The sequence below is a fragment of the Salvelinus sp. IW2-2015 genome, unplaced genomic scaffold (assembly GCF_002910315.2).
Source record: "Salvelinus sp. IW2-2015 unplaced genomic scaffold, ASM291031v2 Un_scaffold2797, whole genome shotgun sequence".
NCBI lineage: Eukaryota > Metazoa > Chordata > Actinopteri > Salmoniformes > Salmonidae > Salvelinus > Salvelinus sp. IW2-2015.
The window spans coordinates 106234-113360 of NW_019944098.1; the positions used below are offsets into that span (position 1 = coordinate 106234).

At 40.3% G+C, this 7127-nt stretch overlaps 1 protein-coding gene and 1 long non-coding RNA gene across 3 annotated transcripts in view; both read right to left on the reverse strand.

Moving 5' to 3' along the window:
* The window catches only part of LOC139025511 (zinc finger protein ZFP2-like), a 118262-nt gene that overhangs the window by 67913 nt on the left and 43222 nt on the right, over positions 1-7127 (reverse strand). The window lies entirely within an intron of this gene.
* On the reverse strand, positions 1554-2137 carry LOC139025513 (uncharacterized). Its single transcript, XR_011477106.1, has 2 exons — positions 2091-2137; positions 1554-1997 (listed from the first exon to the last, which is right to left on the reverse strand). It is a non-coding gene; the product is annotated as an uncharacterized lncRNA (long non-coding RNA).

The following is a 7127-nucleotide window of genomic DNA, read 5'->3' on the forward strand; positions in this document are numbered from 1 at the left end:
GCACTAGGACCGGGGGGGGGGGGGCTGCTGCTGCGCTAGTGACTGTTAAACTTTCTTCAGCAAAGATGGCGGACAAAAATACTAGGAGAGAGGGGTACGCCTACACAGAACTGAATCAAAGATGGCGGACAGAAATTCTAGGAGAGAGGGGTACCCCTACACAGAACTGAACTGGATCAAAGATAGAGGACAGAAATACTAGGAGAGAGGGGTACCCCTACACAGAACTGAACTGGATCAAATATGGCGGACAGAAATACTAGGAGAGAGCGGTACCCCTACACAGAACTGAACTGAATCAAAGATGGCGGACAGAAATACTAGATTAAAAGGGATTATAACGTCATAACGAATCATGCAAAAACATGTACAGTTGACAGGAATGTTAGTTAATGTAGAGACAGACGATTCTGCATTTTTTAATCATAAAGTTAATTTATGAAAATCGCGATTTAGCAAGCTAGCAGACTAGCTAACATTAGCCAGCTAGCAGGCTAGCTAACATTAGCCAACTAGCTGACTAGCTAACATTAGCCAGATAGCTGACTAGCTAACATTAGCCAGCTAACTGACTAGCTAACATTAGCCAGCTAGCTGACTAGCTAACATTAGCCAGCTAGCTGACTAGCTTTATGGGTGTTGTGACATGAGTATGAAATTGTCATTCTGGTTGTTTTAGGGACTCCTGAAACAACCAGCAAACCAGGCTGTCGTTTTGTGAAACAGTGGATGTATAGAATCTATCTAGCTGAAGAATTTACTGCAAATTGAATGTACAATTTTGTAAGATTGCCTTGCTGATATTTGCCATGCAGATAGATGAAATCACGTAGATTGCTTTGTTCTTGCTTATTGTGCAGTGGATGATTAAAATCCCTGTATGCCCATGGATGTGTAGCTAGCTATCTAGCCGATCTGTGTATGGACCCAACCGTTTGGTATACATATTAGTTCAGAATCTAGCTATGAACTTCAGCTATCACAGCCAGTTGTATCAACTTCAAAACAGCCTGAATGACATTAATGAGGTCTATGGATTGAGTAGAATATAATATCATGTTGTACCAAGGATGCAAGTCGTATATACATGTAGTTATTACCATGCATGAGATCCCCACATTGTAGRCTGTACATTTAATATATTCACTGATCATGTACTGTACCTTGGCAAATAAATGTGCAGTTTAGGTATGAATGTCTTTGAGATTATTTTTCATATCCAATACCAGGAGTGTCAAATTCCAGTCTTTAAATGACGCTGTGTCTGCATGTATGTATTACAATTATACACTTCAACAGTGTTTACCAATCTTGGTCCTGGGACATCAATGGTTACACATTGTAACTAATAGACTAGAAACAGGATTTAACTAGTTAATTCATATATACAGAACTATAATGTTAAAAAACAGAACACTACACTTCCTATGCATCATGTAAATACTCTTAACACCGGTTCATCTCAACATCTAATGCCCTTCATCTGCATTGATCTGATAAACACAGGATAGGTGGAGTATTTCATCACATTACACTTCATTTCAACCAGTAGAGAATGTGAAACGCTTTATTGAAAAGCTCATTATCCAAGTGTTATAAATACAAGTTCAATCTGTACTTCAATGCACATCTGTTGTGCATTATAAAAACAGAGGAAGAAAGAGGAGGTGGCGGGAGAGGTGTAAAAGCCAGAAAGGGAAAGAGGTAAGCACYTAGGAGCAGGGAAGGCAGCACATGATTAATGAATCAGAGTGCTACATAAATATTCTCTCAGTTTATCACAATTACATAACAGTGTCTCTCGTCGGCCCAAAGGTTATCTTAAAAGCGGGTGAGGTGGCGATGATGGGACTGGGCGTTGGCATCCTCTATCACATCAAAACATCTCTGCAGACGAGAGACAGATGGAGAGAGAGAGAGCATGTTTATGCCTTGTGTTTTTATTTTTTATTCTAACATTGTTAGTCATCAATCAGGAGGTGAAATGCAAAACTGACCTTGGATCATAAACTCTGGGACTACTGCATCTCTGTCCGTATTTCAATGTTAAGCATCTCTTTAATAATACTTCCTGTATAATATAAACTGACCTGGGATCATTAACTCTGGGACTACTGCATCTCTCTGTATTGCTATGCTAGGCGACATGGCCTAAACGCTGTCAAGCTTTTTAACTATTTCAGTGCGTATTGCCTATGTGTTTAACATTACTTCCGTTTTTAAGCTAGTTGCCACATTGATTTTATAATTTACATTGTTAGTCAGCAGATGCCTTAAATTTTGCCTAGCGCTAGCCTAATCGCTAATGATAGCTAGCTAGCTAACATCCCGACCATGAGTCATAAGCTACTCTCCTCCTGTAAAGTAAAGAGCGGTCTGCTGGCGAAAAGAGGTCTTAACATTGTCTTGAAAAGAGAAGGAAAGAGAATGTTGACAGTAAAACAAGAGAGGGAGTTATGAGGAGAAGAGAAGCGTTACATGAAAGAAAGAGGAACAGCGTTCAGAGTGAGAAGAGGAGGAGGGGTGACAGTAAATATGGAAGAAAGAGAGGGATGCAGTTTTTGGATGAAGAAGGGAGAGGGAATACTGTCACATTGAGAGGAGAGAGGAAGACAAGAAGGAGGAGGGACAGCGATTTCTGATTAATGGACCAGTAAGTACTGTTCTTAAAAAAGGTAGCACAAAACTATTGATGGAACTGATGCGTGGTTTTTAAAGCAGCGTCTACTTGAAATGTTGATGCTTGAATATGTTATTATTTAATGTTAGGAATTGATAAACTACACTGTAAGTGTGGTATACCACAGAAGAGGCGGGTTCACCAACAAAACCTTTAAACAATGGATACACGCCAAATGCACAACTTGGAATGTCACTCAGCATTGACAAACAAGATATAAAATGACACGGGATGTGTGGTTGCTAATACCATGGGGAGTGATGTGTTTGCTATAGTACCGTGGGCGGAAGTGAACTACCCGAGACAAGTGGACATCTTGAAAACAAAACCAGGAAGTTACTTCATCGTTACCAGAAAGGATTGGATGTTGAGATTAAAAACGGCTTGCATTGGCGCTTTAATGTAAGATAATACTGCTTCTTATGTGTGTTTATTTATCCAACATAACTACCTTACCGTGAATGATTTTCAATTAGAATAGTCAACAAAATAAATAAACTTAGACTACATACATTCCTTCTAGGCTAGCTGACAACCGATTTTATTGCAATTCTTTGTAAGTATAATTAGGTTATGAGAGTTTTTTTATAACATTTGACATGTGTGAAAGACCAAAATTTAATTAATATCCAACTTTTAACCTCTGAATAATAAGCTAACGGGTTTGCTATGTTGCTAGTTTTAATGTAGTTGCAAATGTTGATAGAACTGCTTGTAACACAATAAAGGAAAGAACATTGTATTGAGTGTTAGATAATAGATATCTACAAAAAGTTGGAATGTTGTCAAGCTATAGCGATAATAGAGCTAAAATGAATTTATTAAGAGCTCTGTCAGCCTATAAACATGACATTATCTATTATTATAGAGCTCTGTCTAGCCTATAAAAACATGACATTATCTATTATTTAGAGCTTGCTCAGCCTATAACATACATTACTCTATTATTATAGAGGTCTGCTCGCCTATAGATAATTGATCTAAAGCCGCCTGATACATCATATTATTATTATAGAGCTATGCTCAGCCTATAAACATGACATATAATTATTATAAGCTCTGTTAGCCTATAAACATGACATTCTTATTATTAATAGAGCTGCTCAGCTATCATCTTTTTAGCTTCTTCAGTAAACCATGACATTATCTATTATTATAGAGCTCATGCCAGATTAAACATGCAATTATCTATTATTATAGTCGCTCAGCCTATAAACATTGAATCCTGCATCTATTATTATAGAGCCTCGCCTATCAAACATGACACTTATCTATTTTATAAGCTGCAGTATAACTCCTTTCATCATTATCTAACTGGTTCAATGAATATCTGAGCTTGCCACCTTCCTGAATCATTAATATAAGCCAGAAATACATTAGTATTTGAAGCTTCACATAAACATGACATTTGTATTTTAAATCTCATGAACTGTCGCATGAATGGTATGTATTATGACTCTAGCCGATACATTACTTACATTATTAGAGTGTCATTACCTGACTTATTCTATATAATCCTGTTGCTATAAATGTTATCTAATGAGCTCGTCAGCGCATAGACATTTTATAAGGTCTATTATGAATTGTTCCTGATTAGTTTCTTTGTTTTAATTCAGAATGTGTGGAGTGTAGATCAACCATTTAAGTCTATCGATTGCTGTGTATAAGGTGCTTTTTATTTTCCGTCTGGGATTTTAATCATGTAATGTTATTTTTAATGATGTAATGTTGTGAAGACTGACCTCGGGTTATTGAGGGATCTAGTCTGGGATTAAACCACATAGGAAAGCAGTTTTTTATGTGAGATTTTCATTCAGGTCATCTGCTTTAGTTTTTAACAATGACTTGTCTTTGGCAGGAGAGGCCAGACTCTCACTCTGAAAGAAAAAGAGTCCTTCAGAGGAACCAGACACATCAGAGACGCCCAAACCAGCGAGACGGACACCCTGCCTTCCTACGTGTGGAAATAGTTTTACCGATTACTACACACTGAGCACATGAGGAGAATAATAACAGGAGAAAAGCGCCTTCCACTGTTACCAGTGTGAACAGAGTTTTTTAGGTGGTTAACGAGTGCCTGAAAAAGCATGAGAGGGGACACACACAAGAAAGCTACAATGTCCCTGTGTGGAAATGAGTTTTACCAGTTAGGGGGTCTGAACGTAGGCATGAGAGGACAGCCACACAGGAGGCGGATGAAGACCTACCACTGCTCCAGTGTGGAAAGAGATTTAACGGTTAAGGCATCTGAACGCATGAAGAATACATTACACAGGAGGAGGAGACTACCACTGCCTCTCATTGTTGGGAAAAGACATTTTCCCAGTCAGCAGGACTGAAACACATGAGAGGAATAAGAGAACTTGGTGTTCGACTTGTGTTTTTGACTGAGAATTTGTGTTTCTGTTGTTTTGTTTTGTGTAGAACTAAAGCCACACAGTGTGTCGTGTGTGGTTGTTGTCCAGTGACTCTGTTTCTCTTTAAGGGATCAGCTTAAATTCGGGAAGAATGTTGCTTCATTCGAATGTAATTGTCTGCATCATTTTTCCAATCCCCGCATATTTTTGTGGGGGAATATATACACTGCTCAAAAAAATAAGGGAACACTAAAATAACAATCCTAGATCTGATAATGAAATATTCTTATTAAATACTTTTTTCTTTACATAGTTGAATGTGCTGACAACAAAATATACAAAAATATCAATGGAAATCAAATTATCAACCCATGGAGGTCTGGATTTGGATCAATCACCAACAACTCAAATTAAAGTGGAAAACCACACTACAGGCTGATCCAACTTTGATGTAATGTCCTTAAAACAAGTCAAAATGAGGCTCAGTAGTGTGTGTTGGCTCCACGTGCCTGTATGACTCCTACAATGCCTGGGCATGCTCCTGATGAGGTGGCGGATGGTCTCCTGAGGGATCTCCTTCCCAGACCTGGACTAAAGCTCCGCCAACTCCTGGACAGTCTGTGGTGCAACGTGGCGTTGGTGGATGGAGCGAGACATGATGTCCCAGATGTGCTCAATTGATTCAGGTCTGGGGAACGGGCGGGCCAGTCCATAGCATCAATGCCTTCTTTCTTTGCAGGAACTGCTGACACACTCCAGCCACATGAGGTCTAGCATTGGTCTTGAATTAGGAGGAACCCAGGGCCAACCGCAACCAGCATATGGTCTCACAAGGGGTCTGAGGATCTCATCTCGGTACCTAATGGCAGTCAGGCTACCTCTGCGAGCACATGGAGGGCTGTGCGGCCCCCAAAGAAATGCCACTCCCACACCATGATTGACCCACCGCCAAACCGGTCATGCTGGAGGATGTTGCAGGCAGCAGAACGTTCTCCACGGCGTCTCCAGACTCTGTCACGTCTGTCACGTTGCTCAGTGTGAACCTGCTTTCATCTGTGAAGAGCACAGGGCGCCAGTGGCGTATTTGCCAATTTTGGGTGTTCTTCTGGCAAATGCCAAACTCTGCACGGTGTTGGGCTGTAAGCACACCCCCACCTGTGGACGTCGGGCCCTCATACCACCCTCATGGAGTCTGTTTCTGACCGTTTGAGCAGACACATGCACATTATTGGGCCTGCTGGAGGTCATTTTGCAGGGCTCTGGCAGTGCTCCTCCTGCTCCTCCTTGCACAAAGGCGGAGGTAGCGGTCCTGCTGCTGGGTTGTTGCCTCCTACGGCCTGCCTCCACGTCTCCTGATGTACTGGCCTGTCTCCTGGTAGCGCCTCCATGCTCTTGGACACTACGCTGACAGACACAGCAAACCTTCTTGCCACAGCTCGCATTGATGTGCATCCTGGATGAGCTGCACTACTGAGCCACTTGCGTGGGTTGTAGACTCCGTCTCATGCTACACTAGAGTGAAAGTACCGCAGCATTCAAAGTGGACCAAAACATCAGCCAGGAAGCATGGGAACTGAGAAGTGGTCTGTGGTCACCACCTGCAGAACCACTTCCTTTATTGGGGGTGTCTTGCTAATTGCTAATAATTTCCACTGTTTGTTCTATTCCATTTGCACAACAGCATGTGAAATTTATTGTCAATCAGTGTTGCTTCCGTAAGTGGACAGTTTGATTTCACAGAAGTGGTGATTGACTTGGAGTTACATTGTGTTGTTTAAGTGTTCCTTTATTTTTGATGCAGTGTATTATCTCCATTTCCATGTGTTTTTTAGTTGTGTTAGTTTCAACATCACGTACATCCTGATTTCCCCCCCTAATCGATATCAGTAATTTATACATATTATTTTATGTTCTATATTATACATATTAACAAACATTTGGTTTTGATATTTCATATTAACAATTCATGAAACATTTAGTAATCAATTATGTATACATCAACTGACAATTTTCGGGTATAATTATGTCAGTCAAGGTCAGGTCAGTTTATATTATACAGGAAGTATTATTAAAGAGATGCTTACATTGAA